Consider the following 25,412-nt stretch of genomic DNA (forward strand, 5'->3'; position numbering starts at 1 on the left):
ATATATATATATATATATATATATATATAGAGAGAGAGAGAGAGAGAGAGAGATGTTTCAGGTTTATTTGTTTGATTAATTAAAATCTTACAAGAATAGCTAAAATATCAACAAGTTATTAAAATTATTAAGCAATCCTGCTTTCCAGTTTATAACCAGTGATTTGCTTATATATCCTACACGTTAGATTATAAAACAATTGATTGTTTAGTATTAGAGTATTAGGTGCAAAGACTTGATTATATTTTGTACATGTTAGCTCAATCGATAAGTAACTCAAATAAAAGCCTCCAACTTCTGTTTTACAGCACATAAACATTTTACAAATGCTGAATTCATTTCTAAGTCCTCAGGGTTTAAGCATGCAATCAGGGCTTGCCTACATGTCCTTACACCACATATATTAAACAGTCTCTTAAGGGTAGTTTTTCTTTCACTTTCCAAATCCAGGCAGAGACACAATAAATGAATAATGTTTTCTGGTACTAATTTACAAAGCCTGCATAGATTTTCTTCTTCGATCTCTTACATGGTGGTAAGTGACATAGTCCTGGCAAACAACCAAATCTAGCTTTGATAAATATCGGTTTATTTTTCTTGGTTTCTTTCTACTAACAAATCTTTGTCTTTTATCAATGAAAGATGGTTGGTAAGCTTATTTATTGTTTTTTTGAAGCTGTCCTGTGTAATAGCGTTATTCCAAATCGATGTTATAGATACACAGAATAATAACACACTTGGCAAATGCAACAGTTAAATGCATGGATTTCAATATGATAATATGGACATAATACTGGACGTCCTGCAAGGAATCAGAAAGATGTATACACTAAATACATCCTTGATCATGTTATGCATCAGTTTAATTTATCCTCTGTATAAGACATACTATTTGACACAGTGTGACAATCTGCACAGATAGAGGATCGGTACCCAAACACATTTTGGCGGTAGACATGATGATAAAGACTGATGTTCAGGCATGTAACTGAATATCCGTCAATCTATTCATTTTCTATCTAAACCAAGCCAATTCCGGAGTGTTTCTAGATTCTCTTCTTTCAGGTGGAAAAGAGAAATGAAATGACAATCCTTAACACTATCAGTGAGTCTGTTTGATGTTTAGTTTGGGCGATTCTCCCAGAGACTGTTCATACATGCACACTTCTCTTCATCACCCATTATATTACAGTGCTTCAGTCTGAGAAGCTGTACCACATTGGAGACCTAATTATTTACATAAAAGTGTGTCCGATCAATGCCTTCTATCATTACTGAAATGTGTTACAAAGGCACAAACCTTTGAGTTTGACATGCAGCTATGTGGGCTTCAGTACACATGTTCGCGAAGCTCTACTGCCTTGACAGTCAAGCCTAGCAAGAGGGGCATTTTGCCTCTTCTGTCCTGCTCAGCTTTTTGTTCTCCGCTATTTCTAGTACTTAAGGAGGCGCTGCTTTGGTGTCTATTCAAACAAAGAGGAAGCTACGGTTAGAAGTATCCATCACAAGAACAAGTTTCGCTCAGTAATGATCTTTCTGGTAGATCTAATTTCAGATTCCTCACCGCCTTCTCTCCTACTTCCCGTTCTATGGAAATTATATCTAGGAGTTGCTGCCTGTCCCTGCCCCACTGCCTTACCTGTGCCTTGTCTTGTATTTTTTGTCCTTTTTGCCCACTTGGCTCTTTTTGCCCGTTTACCTTCTTTCTCACTTTTTCCTTTATGCCCTTTTTCTTCTGTAGTTTTATCTTTCCTCCTTGTTGCTCCCTTTGCCCCCCTCTGAGCCATTCCCGCCTTTTCTCCCTCTGCGCCACACCCATACCTGCTTTCCAGCTGCTCACTTCCAGCACTGCCTGCTGCCCCCATATCTCCACCCACTCCTGGCCCTAACTAATGTCTGCTACAGCTCGGCCCACCTATTAAGAAGGTGCTGCCTGATCCGTGCCACCCTGCCTTATCTGTGCCCGGTCCCTTTGTTTGCCTGCTTATTTTTGCCTTTTGTCTCTTTGCCTTTTTTTCTTGTGTACATGCTTGTCTTTTTTTCAGTTTTTGTTCTTTGTCTGCTTGTCTTACCCTTTTGTCTATTTGCCCTTTTCTTGTGTACTGTCCGCATGTCTTTGCTTTTTGTCTCTTTGCCTTTTTTCAGATATATATACCGCTCGCACTGTCACTCTAGTTTCATCTCTCAACTTTTGCCTTTCTGCCTGAATTTCATTCACTTTTGCATTCCGTTTCCAGCTTTTTCACACTCATTCTAGCATTCTTTTCCGCTTTTGCCTTCTTGCCACTTTATGCCAGTTTTATTCTCTTTCCCATCTTTCCTTTGTGCTCCTTTTGCTTACTAGCCCTTTCCTTCCGTCTTTAGCACCCTTTTACGCGCTCTGAGGCCTTCCCCCAGCTGCTTACGTACCTGCTTTACCTTTCTCTCCCCCAGCCCTGCCCATCACCTCCTGGATATTCTTCCTCCAGGGCCTATTTATTGGCGGCCACAGCACGCTCGTCTGCGCTAGTCCACAGTCCACCCCGCCACAGCCTCAGATTCAGCTCTCTGACACTAACCTCCAAACACCGGAGTACCCTACATTAGTCATTTCTTTGCCTCTCCCCCTAGCAACTGAATGAACTTTTCCTGTGTCACCTGTCACTACTCCTGTGAGCCCTCAGACCCGCTCCCACTGCCAGCCCCTACCTTCTTACCCGCAACTTCGGACCGATACACCTGCTTGCTCGTTATACATGTCACCCAAGTCTGGGACCTCCTGCATTATCACTCACCAGAGCTCCTCTTCATAACCAAAACCTGGCTTCCTTCATCATTGACACCTGACATCCCAGCAGCGGTCCCCCTACCCGGCTTCAAATTCAAATTCACAAGATGGGACAGAACGTGCAAATCAGTAGGACTGTTAACCGTCATCCATTAAGCAAATTTCCATCCACCAACTCTGACCCCGCCTGGAACAACTGGCTTTCAAGCTACAGATCTCCTTCAACCCCTCCCTTGGAAGGTTCCTTCTTTTCTGACTTCTCGGACCCCTCCCTTGGAAGGTTCCTTCTTTTCTGACTTCTCGGACCGCAATTTAATTGCGCAAACTCCATCAAAGTCCTATTCGCCCTTTGGTGTTTGAATCCATCTCTTTCATCCTACTCCGCAACTTCGATTTCCAGCTGGAAAACCACACAGACGCAAACTCCATCAGCTTCTTGCAGGACCATAATACACTCTGACTCACCCAACAAGTGAAAGACCCCGCCCACACCACCAGATATGTCCTCTAACCTATTTTCTCCAACTTTGCCCACATCATTGTGGATAAGCCCGTCCCTCTCACCTGGACTGACAACTTCCTCATCCACCTTGACCTGCTTATGCTCCACCAATGTTTAACTGCACCCCCACCGCCAAAACTGCTTGCCACAACTGGAACAGGATCCCTGATGAAACATAGATCAAGGAGCTGCAATCCTGCCACCCGTGCCACCATGACGTCCTCATTATCCATCATCAATTTTAGTGCCTGGATCACCTCCTGCGCAGAGTCCGAGGCACTCTTCAAGGTGGTGCAGACCTCAGTAATCTGGTACAGAAACTCACAAAACAACATTGCATCAACTCGAACACCCCAAGTTGGCAACACCCATGACGCAAATGACAAATCACCTACAAATCAGTCCTCCGGTTTTACTGTCAATAATTCCACCAAATGATCAGCTCTGACAGAAAAAATTGAGAACAGGTCCAACAACGGCAAAGAAATTGCCATAGTGAAGAACTTTACCCCCTCCCCCCGCTGCGAGCTTCACAACCGTCACCCCATCATACCTCTCCTGCTGTCAGCTCCCCAGCCATCACACGATTACACACTCCATTCTCCCACTACTTCAGAGACAAAATCAACATCTACAACAACTTTGCCCCCACCAGACCCTTTCCCCATTGCCTCCTTCCAACACAAGTCAAGCCTCCTTGCAAACAACAATGACTTGTTAGCCCACCATATCTGGGATGGAAAGCACGTTGACCATGCGCTCCACTTAACTCATGATCCCCATCAGATACCTGCCCATACTTCATCTTCACAAAGGGACTTGACCCCACCTGCTCCGCACTCACTTTAATACTCAACGACTCCCTCTCCCCACACGCCTCCATACTACCCTTCTGGAAAAGAAACCTCAGTAGACCATAAGACTGTGGCAATCTACTGACCGATCTCCTTGCTTCCCTAACCAGCTAAAGTCCTGGAAAAACTCCTCAACAAATCACTGACCTAGCACCTCAACAGCCACCAACTCCTGGACTCCCCTCATTCTGGCTTCAGGCCAAAGCACAGCACGAGGCCACCCTCATTGCCGCCACTCACGACATCTGCATGATCATGGACAGAGGGAACACCATGGCACTTATCAGGCTCAACCTCTCAACAGTCTCCTAGCCATCCTCATAAAATGCCTCCACAAACCTGACATATGTGGACCTGCTCTCCAAGGGAAACATCCTTTACCACGCGGATTTTACTCCGCAAGGCTTTTACAACGCGTCCATTACAACGCAAGTCGTAACCACGACTTGAGCTGGAGGGTGCTAGAGGATTAAGAATAGTATATTTACTATTCCAACACCTTCCCTAGTGTCCACGGGGACTGGTGGTAGAATAGTAAATTATTCTATTCTCAATCCGCGCCCCCAACGACTTGCGTTGTAAGGGACGCGTTGTAAAAGCACGCGTTGTGACGGTACGCGTCGTACCGTCATACATCCTCTCTCCAATGGATGAACTCTTTCTTCACTAGTCGCACCTAATCTTTCAGCCTGACAACATAGGCCTCTGCTGTCGCCAACCACATCTGTTGAGTCCCACAAGGATCCACTCAGCCCACACCCACATGGCACCTCTCACCAACATCATGAAAACCCGTGGAATCTGCATCCGCTTGTACACCAATGACTCCCAGCTCTTCATTTCCCTTGTACGCCGCTCCCAACACCCAGACCAAATTAATAATCATATGTCCAAAGTCACCAGCTGTACGAACACCAACTGCCTGAAACTCAGCTCGGACTAAGCAGAAGTAGAACATACTTTTTTGGGGGGGGAAAGCACAACATACTGTGGACCTGAGCCTGTTGGCCAGCCGAACTGAGAGCAGCATCTATTCAGGCCAAATGAGCCAGGAACCTATTGATAATGGTTGATATCCAGCTCTTGATAATTAACCAAATATACAAAGTCTCCTCCGAATTCTACACCCACAAGCTCCTCAGGAAAATTTAAATGGCTCCAGCTAAACACCATAGAACTGTCACTCGGTCTCATATCTCCAGCAGACTGGGCTATGCCAGTGCACTCAGTCTGCATGACCGCCCTGCTCACGAAGTGGCTTAAGGTCATCCAAAGCACTAAAGAAGACTCACGCTCAAACTCCTACTCCATTTACTCCTCTCCACACACCTCAAAGACCTCCACTGGCTCCTTATCCATAAAAGCAAACTCTTCAAGCTCCTCGCACACGTACAGATCAAGGCCACACTTACCTTAACAGCCGCGTCCTCATCCACACCGACTAGAAACCTCTGCTCGGCCGGCTTCCTGCTCGCCCACTTGCACCTGCATCCGAAGACCCAGAATCGGCGGGCATGCCTTCTCATACCTTGCTCCTAAAGTCTGGAACAACTCTCCGCACTTCAGAGCTGCTAGCTCGGTCTTTGAATTTTGCAAGAAACTGAAACCCTGGTTCCTCAGTTAGGCTCCTGTCAGAGCCAACAGAACCCCTTCTTTCAAGTGCCTGAATACCCTCCCAGGTGAGATGTGCACTGTATAAATGAGGGCATAAAAACATCTTATTGAGTTGGAATATATCACATCAAAAGCCAGTGAATGTAATCAAGTAGTAGAGTGCCTGTAGATGCGCCAGCATTGAATCCAGTTGAATTGACAACCTTGTTCTCCCTCAATGACTAGAAGGCAGCAAAAACATTTCTGGCTCAGATAAATCTTATCCTTACTGCATCTGCCACCCCGGTTACATGGACCGCATTTAGTCTCCATTTTAGATTCTCCTTCTTAGGTTGACATCTCTTTCTCGTGGTGACTTTTCAAACACTTTCCTGCTAATGGGTAAATGTGCTATATGTTCATTTCTGATAGGCATTGACACCCTCTGGTCTGTACAGTTGGTACCAGGGTCCTACAGTTAGATCGCTGTGCCATTGTTTTCCTTTCTTTCTGTGCTCGTTGGGAGACAGCTTGTTTTAGCTAGAAGAAACCAAATGAGCTCCTCTGCCACAGTGGATAGGACTTACTTTATTACATAAACTGCTTCAGTGCTGAAGCTCGGGAAAAAGAGCACTTTCATGTTGGGATTATCATAGAACTGCTGTGAACTGTGACTGAGATGAAGCCAAGCTGACCCTGACTAACATCCTGTACACTTAGACCGGCTTCTTGCCGTTTAAGACCAAGGTATGGGGGTTAGACTATCTCAGTTGACCTAGCAGAGGGGTACTCCTGCTATGCTCGCTTTAGTATAGTAGTAGATACAGATAGGAATAAGGTGTAGCATTAGTAACAATTAAAATAATTGAATTGTTCATATTGTTTACCATTCTAATAATGCTGATTACTGAAACATGTCTCATCTTTCTAATACCTGTAGCTCATGCTTTATTTGCAAGAATATGTTCATTTCAATAAATGTTTGTAAATTAATTTTCATATCCTGCTTGTGTTAACCTTGGGCATGCAAGAGCGAACAAATGAAAGTATTAGATCTGTTTCCATGGATTCTTGTGGATCAGTTTCATGTTTAAGGTTTCCTGTATTGTCAGTTACCCTGGTCAAATCTTGGGTTGGATGTGGTACTGTGAGCTACCTGAAACATACCAACACTTACTTATGGTATGTGTGGACTAAGTCTCTAAATTGTGAAGTTCGGGTTGGTCTAATACACAGTTGTGCTAGATTTGTAGGAACCGTATAACAAGGTGCCACCAGCGTTCTAGGTCAGGTACTTATTTAATGCGTCTCCTGAGTAGTTTTTTTGCATACAATAACTACTGCCACAGCAATGGCAGTGTCTGCCATTAGTCCAGTGACTGTTAATGCCATTATGGGTAAAAGGCCCACCAAACAGGAGGACATTTTGTTTTGGGTTTCAAAAAAGCAAATCAGCTTAAAGCAGTGTTTCCCCATACCTGACCCGAAAATAAATGTAGAATTCTCACTATGTGTCTTCAATTTAGTATGGTTCCTCTAATTGAAGATTGTGCCATATGAAGTACGGTCTTTGCTTACAGCATAAATGATAGAATGCACACTAAATTTGAAAAAGTCTTGAGTTTAATGCTTGAAGGCCAAGTATGAGCATACTCCCCTGAAACACGCCCCGTCTGTGCGCGTAAATGTTTGTAGAAAAACTGAGCCTCGTCAGGTCTCCAAGAACTAAGATGCACTGCCAGCGGACATGAATAGATAAAAGCAACGAAGTTCCAATGATTTCTACCATTTCAATCCATTTTACTCCAGAAGTAAATCATGTTTAAATCAAATAATTTCATCCTTCCTAATTTGAGCAACCAAAGTTCACAGAGGTGCCAATCCAGGTTTTTCACAATCAAACTGCTGTTCCTCAGGGCTAACTAGAATAAAACTAAAAAATAAAAATCAATGACCACCTCATAATCAAAGCAAGATACTGTACTCATTTTTTTACATTGCGTATGTGACAAAAAGCTATACAAAATTAAGAAATGATGTAAAAGCAACCGTTCAACAAATGCATTTAGTGAGTGAGAAAACATGTGTGCAAAGACCATAATGATTCCAGGCTCAGAAATAGCCTTCGTATTTTATACAAAACAGTGATGACCAGCATAAAGTTTTATCATGTGATTAAAAATGTAAATTAAATTAAATTGTAGGAAATTCATTGGTTGATGAAGCTGCAAAGTCAGATGTTGAGATTGTTGGAGTAGCTTTGATTTTCTCGTTCACATGCGGGAATAAATGATATTATGCCTGTGGTCACTGCTTCGGCTAGTGGCACGCCCCTACCTAAAAACTATACCGTTAAATCCTATCTGTTGAGTACCCAACACATTCCTTTTGGCTGCATTTGCGGGTTGGGCTTGAGTGACACCCAACCTGGACCTCAGGTTAGCGCTAATAATTGCTGTGCATGAAGGATTAGCATCTGCCTATGCTAGTGTGGCTACAGCGAAGGCAAGCTGGCATTAATTAAATTTTATGAATTGTGCTTGTTTCAGCGAGGTCAATTTTTTTTCCTCAATCCTCTGCAAGGTGACGTATTCATTGTGTCTTCTGTCCGTCGTATAATCTGGTTTTCATTTGACAGTTTTCCTTACAGGGCACATTAATAGGCAGCCAGTCCAAAATTGGTAAATCCACACGCACTAGCATTGGTTCATAGGGACTCTCCGCTATTTCCACTTTTTCCTTATTTTTTTGAGCATAGCGACTAACTATTACATTAACCATTGGAATAGTTCACCTTTGTTTGAAGTTTTGAATTCTCAGACACAGGACCTAGAGTCCATTTTCGAATTTTTTTGCTGCCACTATTCTAAATTCGATTAAAAAACTTTTCTGGGTGATCATTGATGAAAAAGGTTTCTGCATTCCAGTCGCTGAGACTATTAACGCATGAGCGTAATGGATAGATGAAAAGCACCTAGCCTTCATCTTGTCTTTTAAATACATTTTTTAACCTTACTGCAGTAGATCTTGATCAAGGATAGATATATAAAGTTTGTTTCAATTTTGGGTAATACTTTTTCTGCAAAGTCCTGAGGAGACCGTAAAGAAAAGGGCCTAAATGCATCGACCTACATTACCCAGGATCAACGCCCGTTGAAAAGAACAAGCATACAATTTATATGCTGTGACAGATCTATGATATGAATATGGTTCAATGCAATTTGATTGTATAATATACTAATAAGTCTTATAGTACTTGACGTTTGTACCTAGAGATGGCTAGTTTTAGAATATTACCATTATGGCCCTTTGGCCATCATTTGTGGTTACATTTTTACCTAGTTAACAACATTCTAGCAGGCTTTTTTAATATGTGTTGTAAATATGCTTACCGTACAAGAATAAGTAAAAGTTTCTTGACAAGAAGAACTATTTTCCTTGTTGGTGTCTTCTTTCTTTTCTTCTCTGCAGACCAGCAATGCCACCATTTTGTTTCTTGAGTTCTAAGGGTGTCTAAGACACCACTGAGTTGACAAATATTAAGTCTTACTCTGACTTGGTTTTTAGATTCATCCTGCTAGAGCCATGTTGATGTTTGTGGTTTGTTTGAGCAGCCTAGGCTCTAGAAGGTTATATAGGCTCTCCTCCTCTTTTGGTTTACATGCTGGTGTGGCGGCTAGTTTCCTTGTTACAGAAAAGCTACTGGTTGCCGGGTCTTTAATAAGCAGACAAAAAATATGACCTTTATTGTGACATTTGTCAGCGAATTAAAAGACCCACCATTGTCCGCTCACTGCACTCCTTTTAGCTTCTAATGAAGAACTACAATGTGTCTATTTGGATAATTGCAGCGCACTCCATTCGGATGGTGCATTTAAAAACATTTTTTTGTCTGTTAATTCATGTTTTCAATTTCTCTGGGTGTGGCTACTGCGATCCTGCTGATGCTTGAACAGTTATTAAAGATTTGCAAGTCTTCTGTACATATGCAGTAACAGCATTACACTCTGACCATGGCCTGACCTTTGCCTTGAAGGCTTACCAAGCTACCATGGGCAACCAGGGTGTTTCTGTGCATTATTCCTCTCCCTGTCATGCTGAGGGAAATTCAGTAGTAGAGTGGAAGAACCGTGACTTAAATCAGTCAACAGCTAGAGTGTTACGTTCAGGTTGTAGTTGGATCTATCTACTGTATGAAGTACAGAGAGCGTTAAATAATCTACCTAGAACATCTTTGGGTTGTCAGACCTATGAGGTCCTTTTCAGCTCCAAATGTATGTCGCAGATCTTGATAACCTTGTCATATGGCTCATCTGCCACCATCTGTGCGATCAAAGAATGTTTCGCTGTCTTACATGAATTACAAGACTTCAGAGCTCAGTGCTCAAATGTGAATCTTAATTGTTCTGCCACTGATGAAGTGAAAGAGCAACCTGTGACTTCTGGCTAGATTCCTAAATTTGGGGATCTGGTATGCGAAAAGATTGCAGAAAAAAGAGTTTGGCCCGTCCTATAATGCACCGGTGCCTGTCCTTGCTGTTCAAGGTACCGAAATGTGAATTTGTCACAGCTTGATGGTTGTAAACGGAAACAGCAAGTTTCCATTGATTTGATTAAACTCTGCAGTTTGGCCAGTTCTCAACAGTAGGTGGCTAGGAAATCTGGGTAGTTTCTTATCTCCGCTCCTTACCTTGCAGGAGATCCATTTACATGCATTAAGTATTCTAATATAGGTACTACCTGACTGAATTCTTCGGATGCTGAACTTGCACTTATGCCTGTTAGTAATGCCACTGCTGCTTCTGGCAGTGAAATTATATATTATCAAATGCCTTTTGAGGTACCAACCTGTTCTCCTTTGCCTAATGATGTCCCTGTTTTTGCACAGTCTGCCTCTGGTTATTTTGACAACATTCATGATTTTTCTACAGATTCTTCACATACCTCCTTGCATGGTATACATGCACTGTGCTTTTGTTCTTTTGGTTAAAACAGACGCATTTGATTCCTCCATGGTCCTACATTTGGGGTGATCTTTCATTGTTTTTCCATTACATCTGGATTGGATTTGTTCAGTGCTTTTCGTGCTGTAGAACGGACACTTAATCCCAGAACGTTCTTCTCCAGAACTGGTAGCTAAAGTACTTAAACTCCATTCTTCTTCACATACAGTCCAAAGAGACTTTCGCTTATGAGCATTACTGCATTTCCTGTCCATGATTGTATTATTTGAGATAAGAACCCTCATGACATTTTTGGTCCTACAGAAACTTTACAAATTCTAAATGTTTTTAAAATTGCTGTGGACGATATATTAACTCCAGGTTCAGTTTCAGATGATTGGGATGTTGTGAGTGTTTCAAACATGTTATCCAAATTACAATCTTGTACAGTATTTGAAAATGAGGATTTGTATTTGAATTCTACAAACTATGGTAACATGTTTTGCTGCCATCCTTATGCTCATCACTATTTACACAGAGGCAGTGCACCTCGTACTGGTTTAAACGATATACAGTGGGAAAAAGTTCGGAAGCTGCACTTTTTCCGTTCCGATGTTCACAGTCATGCCGCTGCCATTGAGAAAGGGTCAGAGGACTTGAAACGCGTCTGGCAACAACACGGCATTCACATTTCGATGGTTTTATTTTCCGCTGGTGTGCAGCCTTCGTGGAATAAATATAGAAGAAATCAACCTACCTGAAGTGGCTCTTCGATTGGGGGTAACTCTGTTTGATATATATATATATATATATATATCTATATCCTACTGGCGGTCGCCAGTAGGTAGTTATTGTTAGGACCTAGTTTCCATAGGAAATCCACAACATTCTATTTGGAATAACTTTGGCGCCAGTGGACGAATCTTCGTGAATTTCTCCAAGAAAATGGCCTGCTCGGTTGCGCTCCTTCCCTGAAAGTTTGGGGGTGATTCGTCAAGTGGGGGCTGAGAAAAAAGGGGGGTCCCAAAATGTGTTTTCCCCATGCAATTTTCCATAGGGACCTTTAGCCAGGGCTACAGCCTGAACGGCTGAACGGAATTACACAAAATTTGGGAGAGCGGTAGAGTTCTGTTCGCAGATTGTGCTTTTTGTTAAATGGTGTAAATCCGTTCAGTAGTTTCTGATAAAAGTGCATGTAAAATCATAGCGATATCTAGAGTCGGAGTTCAGTACGCGTACTGAAATCTGTTCAATTACGAGCGCGAGCTGCATGCTGATTGGCTGTGAACTGTCTGTCAACACTCGAAACCAGGAAGTGTTGGCGGCCACCTTGTGCCTCGCTAGAACCGTGTCACAAGAAAACAGTAAAACAAAGTTGAGAAATAAGGGAAGGGGGTAGGGTAGAGATATTCTGACTCTCTAGGCTTAGGGGGTCGTATATGGATGTTTAGGCTCTATTTTTTATTTTATTTTTTTTAAAGAAAAATCGTGGCGTAGGCGTATGTAAATACCTACAATTACGAACAGGAGCTGCATGCTGATTGGCTGTCAATACTCCAAACCAGGAAGTATTGGCAGCCATGTTGTTTGTCGGAAGAGCAGAGTCACAAGAAAACAGTAAAACAAAGTTGAGAAAAAAGGAAAGGGGGCAGGGTAGAAACATTCTGAGCCTATAGTCTTGGTCAGGGGGTGGTACATGGATCTTTAGGCTCAATTTATATAAAAAAAAAAAATGGCGGGGTACTCGTGCAGTACTTGTAAGCGGTGGAAAAGGTGGTAAAAAAAAATAGAAGTCCGTTTTATTGATTAGGTCCGGGGGGGGGGTAAATTACGGGGGCAATTTTTCTGCATAATGGGGGCTTGGAAGGTGCCCCGAGCACTGGGGAACAGCACTCCTCTGGTTTTATTTTGAAGTATGCGGGGGGGGGGGGGGTTACGGTCCTACTCTCCGCAGTCTCGGGGAGCAGCACCCTCGGGTGTTTTAAAAAAATATATATGTTTTGAGCGCTCTCTCTCCCCGTACATGTTGCGGGGAACACCACCTTTCTGGGGAAGTGATATGTAAAATGACCTTCCAGCTCTGGGTACGTGCATTGTCTGGAGTTTTTTTTATTAATGTTGGGAGGGTGGGCTTGATAATACGTCCTTGTAAATTCCCATAGAAGCCTATGTTCTGATGTTAACATGGGCTTCTATGGGAAATAAGAAGGCCGTATTATGAAGCTCATTATCGCCGTTTTATCAGCAGTTTCTTGCCAATAAAACTGCGATAATTTTAACACCAGTCCTTGATAATATGCATCTAAGTTTACTGGTGAAAAAAAAGAGCAATTACCCATATTGTCAACAAAAGGCGATACATTATCGTCGCATTTATTGGCAGGAAACTGCAGATAAAGCGGAGATAATGGGCTTGATAATATGTACTTGTGAATAACCATAGCAGCCTAGGTTAGGATCAGAACCTGGGCTGCTATGGGAAGTTACAAGGGCCTATTATCAAGCATATTATCGCTGCTTTATCGGCAGTTTCCTCTCGATAAAAGCGGCGATAATGTATCGCCTTTTGTATGTAAACCTTTCCTTTTTTTTGGAGCTGCAGTTGTATTCTCTCCGCATGCTCCGCGTCGTTTCGAAGTTCACGTTTTTTTCTTCAAGTTCAACAAGCAAACCTTTGTTTATATCAGTTAGTAAATCTGTTGCTTTTTTTTCCCGTTCGTGTGATTCATTCGGTGCTGTACTTTGTACAGTATTAATAGTCATATTTTTTATATATTTATTTGAAAGGTAGTGCAGAGGCGCCAAACGTTGATTACGTACACCGTCCGCCGCCATTTTAGTAGTTTCTCACCATTGTATTTATTATATCAGTTAGAACTCAGTAGTTTTCAATCCTAGTCTTGAATATCTTACTATAGTATTCCAACATTATTTTTATTGTGGACCGTCCTACCCCTCCCCCACAAAATAAAAGAAGTATGTAGTTTTTTTTAATTAACTTTTATTAAACAATAAATATAAAAGAAACTCAATTAACTTTTATTAAACAATAAATATAAACGAAACTAAATTATATCTATATTAGAACTGGCAAAATAAGTTAAACAATGTTATAAAGAAATTGTGAAATGGATTCCAAAAGGTGTGCGATTGGTAATCTGCAAAAGAAAATTAGAGTTTAGAATTATGTAGATGTGAGTAAATGAGCTGAAGCATTACAAGTTGTGGTAACTCTACAGTTTTACGTGTGCAGTGTGACTCGTATATTCCTGTTCTGTTATAGTGCCGCGTTCAAGTGGTGTCTATATGGAAGTGCCTATTGTGTTACTAACGCCCGTTATGGCGACTTATTTCTAATGCATTCCTATGAAGGATTTGTAGATCTAGGCCTCTGTGCTTCACCGTTGTATAAAGCTTGCGGCCAAACACTGCAGCCACTGGGATGGACAACTTCAGGTGGGCTGATCTTCTACACGTCCAAGTAGACAGCAGCGTCTAAGTTTAAGAGAGATAGAGAAATTATGTCACAGAGAGAGAGCGAGAAAACAACATTAAAACTGTGTCGCAGAGTCTGGTGTTGAGATTTTTTGTTGAACTAGACGTAGATTTACTAGCTCCTTACATCACTTTACCCATGTTAAAAGTGACTCAAAAGTGGCTTAATAAGGTTGATCTATTTGTCAGACTGTTGTAACCTATCTGTTGTCACTGCTCGGAGGTAATTATACATTTTACAGAGAAGCTGCTGTACACTACGCACTCTGGGCCATAATATCAAGCCTTTGGCGACAAAAATTGCCACTTTATCGGCAGGAAAGTGTCGCTAAAGTGGTGATAATGGGTTTGATAATATGCTCTATGGAATTCCAATCGAAGCTCATGTCAGATGTCTTTCATATCTAACATGAGCTTCGATTGGAATTCCATAGAGCATATTATCAAACCTATTATGGCCACGTTAGCGGCAGTTTGCTGCCGATAAAGTGGTGATAATTTTGTCGCCAAGGGTTGATAAAATGGCCCTCTCTCGTTTCACAAATAAAGCTAACACTACAGTTTTACGAGTGCAGTGTACCTGGTACATTTTACTTGTTGTAGTGCCGCGTTCAAGTGGTGTCTATATGGAAGTGCCTACTGCGTTACAGACGCCCGTTATGGCGACTTATTTCTAATGCATTCCTATGAAGGATTTGTAGATCTAGGCCTCTGTGCTTACCGTTGTGTAAACTTTGAGCTAAACACATTAGGAAGTGGAGTTGACAACTTAAGGTCGGCTGATCTTGTACACGTCCAAGTAGACAGCAGTGTCTAAGTTTGAGAGAAAGAAAAATGATGTCACAGAGAGTGAGAGAGAGAGAAAACAACATTAAAACTGTGTCGCAGAGTCTGGAGTTGAGATTGTTTGTTGAACCAGACGTAGATTTACTAGCTCCTTGCATCACTTTACCCATGTTAAAAGTGACTCAAAAGTGGCGTAATAAGGTTGATGATCTGTTTGTCAGACTGTTGTAACCTATCTGTTGTCACTGCTCGGAGGTAATTATAAATTTTACAGAGAAGCTGCTGTACACTACGCACTTTGGGCCATAATATCAAGCCTTTGGCGACAAAAATTATTGCCACTTTATCGGCAGGAAAGTGTCGCTAAAGTGGCGATAATGGGTTTGATAATATGTTCTATGGAATTCCAATCGAAGCTCATGTCAGATGTCCTTCACACCTATGTGATGCTTCGATTGGAATTCCATAGAGTATATTATCAAACCCATTAGCGCCACTTTCCTGCCGATAAAGTGGCGATAATTCTGTTGCCAAGGTTTGATAATATGGCCCTCTCTCCTTTCATAAATAAAAGCTACACTACAGTTTTACGAGTGCAGTGTAGCTGGTACATTTTACTTGTTATAGTGCCACGTTCAATTGGTGTCTATATGGAAGTGCCTACTGCGGTACTGACGCCCGTTATGGCGACTTATTTCTAATGCACTGCTATGAAGGCATTGTATATATATATATATATATATCGTGGAAACAGTCCCTCCCGACAAGAGAGACTCAGAGGCCGAAGGGGTTTTCTGAGAAGCCAGCTCGTATTTATTCTTCTTCTGGCAGCGGTGGCGAATGCATTTCGGCTTTGACAGCCTTCCTCAGCGCCCAACGCAGAACACACCCATCAATCCCCACCTGTGTAAAATACTGTCCAGCGCTCGCTGCTCCTCCCCTAATGAAGTTGTCACACCCATAGCAGTTTGTTGCGGATGAATAAACTACAGATCCCAGCAGGCACTGTAACGTCCAGCCTGGGTGGGTGGTATGGCGGAGTGAGGCAAAACAATGGGTTCGCGCTGATTACAGGTAGGTTGTGTGCACATCCAAGTTGAAGAACATCCACGGCCGGCTTCCTTGGTCCCCTTACTCCGCAACTTCCAGCTCCACAGGAACACATGCGGGGCAGGGGCAGTCAATGCGGACTTTGCACCAATCGGTAAAATACCTAAGTCTCCCCGGAATTCCTGTGGCTGCTGGCGGTCCAAAGGAACTGTCGATACCTCGACGTATTGCAGCTGCAAGCAGTCTGATGCCAGTATTTGTCCTTTGACCTTTGGTGTCGCGGGGCCTTCCGTAATGCGTCCCTGGCAGGCGCAGCAAAATCTCGTGGAAACAGTCCCTCCCGACAAGAGAGACTCAGAGGCCGAAGGGGTTTTCTGAGAAGCCAGCTCGTATTTATTCTTCTTCTGGCAGCGGTGGCGAATGCATTTCGGCTTTGACAGCCTTCCTCAGCGCCCAACGCAGAACACACCCATCAATCCCCACCTGTGTAAAATACTGTCCAGCGCTCGCTGCTCCTCCCCTAATGAAGTTGTCACACCCATAGCAGTTTGTTGCGGATGAATAAACTACAGATCCCAGCAGGCACTGTAACGTCCAGCCTGGGTGGGTGGTATGGCGGAGTGAGGCAAAACAATGGGTTCGCGCTGATTACAGGTAGGTTGTGTGCACATCCAAGTTGAAGAACATCCACGGCCGGCTTCCTTGGTCCCCTTACTCCGCAACTTCCAGCTCCACAGGAACACATGCGGGGCAGGGGCAGTCAATGCGGACTTTGCACCAATCGGTAAAATACCTAAGTCTCCCCGGAATTCCTGTGGCTGCTGGCGGTCCAAAGGAACTGTCGATACCTCGACGTATTGCAGCTGCAAGCAGTCTGATGCCAGTATTTGTCCTTTGACCTTTGGTGTCGCGGGGCCTTCCGTAATGCGTCCCTGGCAGACGCAGCAAAATCTCGTGGAAACAGTCCCTCCCGACAAGAGAGACTCAGAGGCCGAAGGGGTTTTCTGAGAAGCCAGCTCGTATTTATTCTTCTTCTGGCAGCGGTGGCGAATGCATTTCGGCTTTGACAGCCTTCCTCAGCGCCCAACGCAGAACACACCCATCAATCCCCACCTGTGTAAAATACTGTCCAGCGCTCGCTGCTCCTCCCCTAATGAAGTTGTCACACCCATAGCAGTTTGTTGCGGATGAATAAACTACAGATCCCAGCAGGCACTGTAACGTCCAGCCTGGGTGGGTGGTATGGCGGAGTGAGGCAAAACAATGGGTTCGCGCTGATTACAGGTAGGTTGTGTGCACATCCAAGTTGAAGAACATCCACGGCCGGCTTCCTTGGTCCCCTTACTCCGCAACTTCCAGCTCCACAGGAACACATGCGGGGCAGGGGCAGTCAATGCGGACTTTGCACCAATCGGTAAAATACCTAAGTCTCCCCGGAATTCCTGTGGCTGCTGGCGGTCCAAAGGAACTGTCGATACCTCGACGTATTGCAGCTGCAAGCAGTCTGATGCCAGTATTTGTCCTTTGACCTTTGGTGTCGCGGGGCCTTCCGTAATGCGTCCCTGGCAGGCGCAGCAAAATCTCGTGGAAACAGTCCCTCCCGACAAGAGAGACTCAGAGGCCGAAGGGGTTTTCTGAGAAGCCAGCTCGTATTTATTCTTCTTCTGGCAGCGGTGGCGAATGCATTTCGGCTTTGACAGCCTTCCTCAGCGCCCAACGCAGAACACACCCATCAATCCCCACCTGTGTAAAATACTGTCCAGCGCTCGCTGCTCCTCCCCTAATGAAGTTGTCACACCCATAGCAGTTTGTTGCGGATGAATAAACTACAGATCCCAGCAGGCACTGTAACGTCCAGCCTGGGTGGGTGGTATGGCGGAGTGAGGCAAAACAATGGGTTCGCGCTGATTACAGGTAGGTTGTGTGCACATCCAAGTTGAAGAACATCCACGGCCGGCTTCCTTGGTCCCCTTACTCCGCAACTTCCAGCTCCACAGGAACGCCCGTTATGGCGACTTATTTCTAATGCATTCCTATGAAGGATTTGTAGATCTAGGCCTCTGTGCTTACCGTTGTGTAAACTTTGAGCTAAACACATTAGGAAGTGGAGTTGACAACTTAAGGTCGGCTGATCTTGTACACGTCCAAGTAGACAGCAGTGTCTAAGTTTGAGAGAAAGAAAAATGATGTCACAGAGAGTGAGAGAGAGAGAAAACAACATTAAAACTGTGTCGCAGAGTCTGGAGTTGAGATTGTTTGTTGAACCAGACGTAGATTTACTAGCTCCTTGCATCACTTTACCCATTTTAAAAGTGACTCAAAAGTGGCGTAATAAGGTTGATGATCTGTTTGTCAGACTGTTGTAACCTATCTGTTGTCACTGCTCGGAGGTAATTATAAATTTTACAGAGAAGCTGCTGTACACTACGCACTTTGGGCGGTACTGACGCCCGTTATGGCGACTTATTTCTAATGCATTGCTATGAAGGCATTGTATATGTATATATATATATATATATATATATATATATATATATATATATATATATATATATATATATATAGGCTGCTGTGCTTACCTTGTATAAAGAGTGCGGCCACCGGAGTTCATCACTCGACTTGAACTCTGCTTCTATACGTCAAAGTATTTCCAATAAGTTGCAGAGAATTCCATTGCTGTTGCTCTATAGGCCGTGGTTGCTTTTGAAGGATGTTTGCTGAAGGAAACAAAAGGACGTTTTGATTAGTCATCGTAAACTGAGTTGCGTAACTATTATCAAAAGTGAATTTTAATGTGGGTTCTTAATTTTCCTTAGTTAAGACTGTTGCAGCTCCAGCAAACAAAGGAAGATCAATAAGTTAATAAAGGCCTGGGACGGCCTCGTGACGCAGAAAAAAAAATACTATCATGGACGCACAATTAATAATAATAGAGGCCTAAGCACGTGGCATAGTACAGAAATACGAGACAGAAATTTATGCACGCCCAATTTTTAGGATTAGAGGTGTATAGGACCTCGTGACTTATAAAGAAATATTTCAATTATGTAAGTACAATTTAAAACCATTGAGGGGTAGGAAAGCCATATGAAGGATAAAAAAAATAGTATTATGCATATACAATTTACAGTGGAGGCTGATGTGACGTCTTCTCTTACCTTTGTTTCTTTTGTCGTGTCTTGAAAGGTTGCGGTTTTTCTGAGTTTGGGGTGTTTTCGACAGTCTGTCTGTCATTGCAGCAGAGGCAGGCAAAAGAGAGCGTGCTCACGTCAGTGCCCGCATTATATGGGAACCGCAGGGGCTGACCAAACCAAGCCCAGGGCCGTCATTGGTAGAGTTTTTGCGGTCTATAAGAATGATGGGGGACATCACATTGGCTTATTTATTGGTTTCTAAGCTAAATGATAGCAAGCTGTCAGGACCCTAAGACCCCAAGTAGCAATAATCACGCACAAGAGGTCTTTGGACAGAAGATTAAGACCAGTAAAGGCTTCTTGGTCTGAGCTGACACGAAATCTGCATTCCAAGATGGCCGCCGATTTCGCGTTTGGTTTGGCAGTCTAGTTGTTAGACCTTGCCACCGCTGAAGCCCAGGTGAGGCGCGCTCTAGTTTGAAGCTGCGCAATTCACTGAGAATTCCAGCGTGAGCAGAAGTGTTTTACCCGTGGAGATTTTTAAGTGAAAATAAATAGTTATAGAAGCGCCTAAGTATTAAAGATAGTAGCGGTTTCTGAGGAGGCAATTACCCGTGATTACTAGTGCTATTTCGAGGAGTAGCGTAAAGGTTCCGAGGAGTTTTGGAGTGAAGAGGCTTCATTCTGAGGCGAACTTCGAGACTTGAAGTCGACGAGCGGAACGTCTGTCAAGAGAAGAAAAACAAGAAAGACAGAGCTAAGTGGCAAACAGAGAACAATGTTATAGTCGTTTTAAGATGATATTGATGAGAGAAAAATATGAACTAATACTTACCTTGAGAAAATATAATTCATAATTCTTGCTGAGTGTTCAAATGAATGTATATACAAAGAAATGGAGTTACTCTAAAATAAAATGGAGAAGAAGTTAATATTAGTAATAAGGAATACAGAAGACTACGACACCAGTCAGCTAGCCAGTTAGTTAAACATTAATATGGAATACAGAAGACTACATCACCAGTCAGTTTAGTCAACTAGGTAAGTTAAGAGCATTGCAGACACAGTAATTAGTTAATAGTTGTAATAAGGATACGTAATTAACCTTGTTTGTGTAATTTTGAAAACACAGGAGTTGTCAGACTAAGAAGAGTATACTAGAAATAAACAGGCTACGTAGAGTCCACAAGAAAGAATCCCAAAAACGAAGTGGAACTCGAATAGCCATCAACCAGTGCTTATGCGAATAAAAGCAGGAGAGAGGCTAGTTCTTGGAAGTTAATGGTAGGTGTAAATTAAGAGAATAAGAATAGGAAAAGGTAGAGTAGAGTAGGGAGAAAACGGGCATTAATTATTTTCTTTCCCTTCAGGTTCAGAATACTTTAGCAGTCTGCAGGTCGGACTAGACGAAAGGAACCAGCCAAGACAGTCTCTTCTCTTCTCTTTTGTTATTTTATCCAATATCCCCCTTCCCCCAAGGTAACAATTTAGATACTCGTGCAATTGAGCTCTGGGTTGTTGTCTGGTGGGATTTGGGACCTAGCATCTCTGTTCCTGTGCGGCAAAACTTAGAGTTTTCTCGGAGTCTGACAGAATGAAGTGCCCAAGTTGCACTTAGCACCCGAACAGAGATTGCGGAGGGAATAGATCTACAAGGCTTAGGAGCAGTCCTAGATACCATTCAAGAAGAGTTGAGCGCAGTCCGAGAGGAAAATCATAACCTTAGGTTAGAAATAGTAAATTCTAGAAAGGAAACCGCAGAACTGGCACAAAGGCTAACACAACCTTTTAGTTCAGGACAAGATGCACAAGATCCTTTATCAGAGAGCTCCAATAGGATAACCACGCAGGTAATCCATTCATTGTCCCCAGTTATTCCTTTAGCTGCCCAAGAACGATTTAGTGGAGACCCACAAAAGGCGAAAATATTTATTACACAATGTTCACTACATTTCATGTGCCGCCCTTCGATTTTCCCTGATGCTCAGTCCAGAGTCGCCTTCGTGTTGTCATATCTAAGCGGGGATGCAGCATCATGGTCATTGCCCTTAATTACCAGAAATGATCCTATATTGCGGAATTATGAAGAGTTTAAACAGGAGTTTCTTCGAATCATCGACAGGAGAAGAATATCCCAAGCTATTGACAACGAATTACTTGATTTAAAACAAGGGAATCTGGACTTAGTGTCCTATCTGGCCCAGTTTAATAAACTCGTGGTGGAAACGGACTGGCCGGAGAGTAAGAGAGCTACAGTTTTCTATCGCGGTTTGAAGGATGAGCTAAAAGATGTGTTGGCCGGGATACCAAATAGACCTACAGAGATTTCAGCGTTAGTAGACTTAGTGCTGGAGATAGATTTTCGACAAGGAGAAAGGAAAGGAGAGAAAAGAAAAGATTTTAGACCAGTGGTTCCCAGGTTTGACAGAGTTAGGTCGGAGAGTAGCCGAAGTTACGAAGGGCAATCGGGCACGGAGCCTATGCAGATTGGAACCAACTTGGTCCCTTGTCGAAGGAAGAAAAGGAGAAAAGAAGAACTAGTAATCTGTGCATGTATTGTGGATCTGGAGGCCACTTTGTCAGGAATTGTCCGAAGAAACCGAAGACAACCTTCAAGTCGAAGGAAAACTAGTAGCACCACCTGTTGGAGGAGTTGAACAGGTGGGTGCGATTTAAAAAGAAACTCCCAAAGAACATAGAGTGGCCAACATTATGCAGTCTGCAGCACCTCATTTAATCTTGTCAATGGAGGTTAAATTCAGAGACATAACATTGACAGAAGTCTCAGTAATGATAGACTCGGGGGCCACGGGAAACTTTTGCGATTTGAAATCTGCAAATAAGGTGGGAATACAAGCGATTAAAAATAATCTACAAGTGAACCTGTTAGAGCCGTTGATTGGACAAATTTATCATCTGGTCCTATTGTGAGTCACACAGAAGTAATTCATCTTATTTCAAACGATGGACATGAGGAAATGATTCAATTCAATTTGATTGATGCTCCTCAATTTGAACTAATACTTGGCCTTCCCTGGCTCACTGAACATAATCCAACGATTAACTGGAGTACTAGAACAATAAGAATGGATTCCAATTACTGCTTAGAAAATTGTTTTGAGGATCACAAAAAAAACCAAGAGTCAAATCCAGCTTATTCTTTGTGTCTAACCGGAGAATCAATATGTGTCATCGACGTTCAAGAGATCCCTGAAGAATACAAGGATTTTGAAGACATGTTTAATGAAGTGGAAGCAGAACAACTTCCTCCCCACCGAATCTACGACTGCAAAATTGAGATAGAACCCGGTTCAAATCTACCCTGCAGTCGAGTGTATGCTTTAACGGGGAAAAAAACACCACACCTGAAGGAGTACTTGGACAAGTACTTAGCCAATGGATTCATTCGGCCCTCACAATCCCCTGTATCGTCGCCCTTATTTTCTGTGCCTAAGAAGGAAGGGGACTTGCGAACCTGCATTGACTACCGAGCCATAAACAAAATCACGAAGAAGAATCGGTATCCGCTGCCCCTTATTTCGGTCTTATTGGAACAAGTTAAAGGAGCCCAAACATTCACCAAACTCGGTCTGAGAGGAGCTTACCACCTGGTTAGAATGCGAGAAGGCGATGAATGGAAGACAGCCTTTAGGACGAGATTTAGGTTGTTCGCATACCAAGTCATGCCTTACGGCCTGTGCAACACCCCGGCTGCCTACCAACATTTCATAAATGACGTCCTGAAGGAGTACATAGATCAATGTGCGATAGTGTACATAGATGATATTCTTATTTATTCCTCAGATAAGGAAAAGCATCAAGATCAAGTCAAAGGGGTTCTACAAAAATTAAAGGACAACAGATTATTTGTAAAACTAGAAAAATGTGCATTCAATGTGTCAAAAGTAGAATTTATGGGTTTCGTCATTTCCCCTATTGGAATACTTATGGATAAATGGAAAATTGAAGCAGTAATCAATTGGAAGTCCCCTGCGAGCGTCAAGGAGGTTAAAAGCTTCCTTGGGTTCGTGAATTTCTATCGACGGTTCATCAGCGAATCCTCACGAAAGATCTTACCGCTCACCAAACTGCTGAAGAAAGGAATTCAGTTTGAGTGGTCAAAAGAAGCCGAAGAAGCCTTCGATGCCTTGAAGCAAGATTTCACCTCGGCCCCGATTCTTCAACATGCTGATCCCTCCGAACCCTTCTATGTGGAGACCGATGCCTCAGACCAAGCAGTAGGAGGAGTTCTATCCCAACGGAACAAGGTGACTGGGCAACTACATCCAGTCGCCTACAGATCGAGGAAACTGACCCCTGCTGAAATAAATTATACCATCACCGAGAAGGAGCTATTGGCAATAAAAGATGCCTTTAAGGAGTGGCGACACTACCTCATGGGGGCACAGCATCAGGTAACGGTATTTACAGACCATCGTAATCTAAAATTCTTGAAAACGACCAGGACACTTTCCCCGAGACAGTTGAGATGGTCATTGTATTTTGCTGATTACGACTTTGTAATCACCTATCGACCAGGGACACAAAACGGAAAAGCGGATGCTTTATCTAGAATAAATACAGAGAATCAGAAAACTCCCTTGGAAAATCAATCTATCATTCCAAGTGCTAAGATAGTTGGTGTCACTACTTCAGTCAATCTCGAAACAAGCATCTCTGAAGTGATGGATTCAGAGGCCATGCAGAACTGGGTGAGGGAAGAAGGCAGAAGAATCATTCGTCAACTACCTTATTTTCAGGAAACCTTATATATACCCACCAAGGAGTTACGATTCAGAAAAGGGGGTGGTGAAGGACAGAGCATCTGAATTAAGCAGAACACTCCTACCCAGTCAAAAGATCAGGGCTTGATCCATCACCGTTTTTTAGCTCACTGCACCATCCCAGTTCAGAACCTGGCTACATGCAAATTAGTCTGTCCCTGGCCCAGTGCATCATGGGAACAGGGCAGACCAAACTACCAAGCCAATTCTTTACTGGAAAGGAAACAAGCTTCCGGGGACCGGTTTCTGGCATTGCAGCCGTCTTCGGCCCGGCTTGCTTGAATCCTGATGGTGCAGTGAGCAAGGGACTCATGTCTGAGCATACCCTTCCACTCCTATAGGGGGCAAAACGATTCAGAAAAGGCGGTGGTGAAGGACAGAGCATCTGAATTAAGCAGAACACTCCTACCCAGTCAAAAGATCAGGGCTTGATCCATCACCGTTTTTTAGCTCACTGCACCATCCCAGTTCAGAACCTGGCTACATGCAAATTAGTCTGTCCCTGGCCCAGTGCATCATGGGAACAGGGCAGACCAAACTACCAAGCCAATTCTTTACTGGAAAGGAAACAAGCTTCCGGGGACCGGTTTCTGGCATTGCAGTTAAGTTTTAGTTAAGTACTAAAAATCTGAGACTAAAGGGAAACCGGAAATTCCAACCCAGATTTATCGGCCCTTATCCAGTGGAAGAAAAGATAAATCAAGTAACTTATCGAATTACATTGCCACCCAAATTAAAGATCCACCCAGTCTTCCACGTTTCTTTATTGAAGAAGGCCCCGGCTAATCTGCGAAAGAAACTGCCTCCTAAACCTCTTCATTTAGAAACAGGAACAGAGTTCGAAGTCAAGGAAATTCTAGACGCAAAATGGTCTAAAAGACAGTTGTATTATCTGGTGCATTGGAAAGGATATGGCCCAGAGGAACGATCTTGGGAACGGGACAAAGATGTTCATGCTCCAAGATTGATTAAGTCATTTCATCAATGATTTCCTACCAAGCCAAGACGGAGGGAATCTACCTTGTTGGAGGGTACTGTCAGGACCCTAAGACCCCAAGTAGCAATAATCACGCACAAGAGGTCTTTGGACAGAAGATTAAGACCAGTAAAGGCTTCTTGGTCTGAGCTGACATGAAATCGGCATTCCAAGATGGCCGCCAAATTCGGGTTTGGTTTGACAGTCTAGTTGTTAGACCTTGCCACCGCTGAAGCCCAGGTGAGGCGCGCTCTAGATTGAAGCTGCGCACTTCACTGAGAATTCCAGCGTGAGCAGAAGTGTTTTACCCGTGGAGATTTTCGAGTGAAAATAAATAGTTATAGAAGCGTTAGTCTTAAAGATAGTAGCGGTTTCTGAGGAGGCAATTAACCGTGATTACTAGCGCTATTTCGAGGAGTAGCGTAAAGGTTTCGAGGAGTTTTGAAGTGAAGAGGCTTCATTCTGAGGCGAACTTCGAGACTTGAAGTCGACGAGCGGAACTTCTGTCAAGAGAAGAGAAACAAGAAA

General features: G+C 43.1%; 1 protein-coding gene across 7 annotated transcripts in view; it reads left to right on the forward strand.

Moving 5' to 3' along the window:
- Positions 1-25,412, forward strand: part of PPP3CA (protein phosphatase 3 catalytic subunit alpha) — a 665,570-nt gene that overhangs the window by 333,637 nt on the left and 306,521 nt on the right. The gene's annotated exons all lie outside the window — the stretch shown is intronic.

Source organism: Lissotriton helveticus, chromosome 2_1 (assembly GCF_964261635.1).
Source record: "Lissotriton helveticus chromosome 2_1, aLisHel1.1, whole genome shotgun sequence".
Taxonomy (NCBI): Eukaryota; Metazoa; Chordata; class Amphibia; order Caudata; family Salamandridae; genus Lissotriton; species Lissotriton helveticus.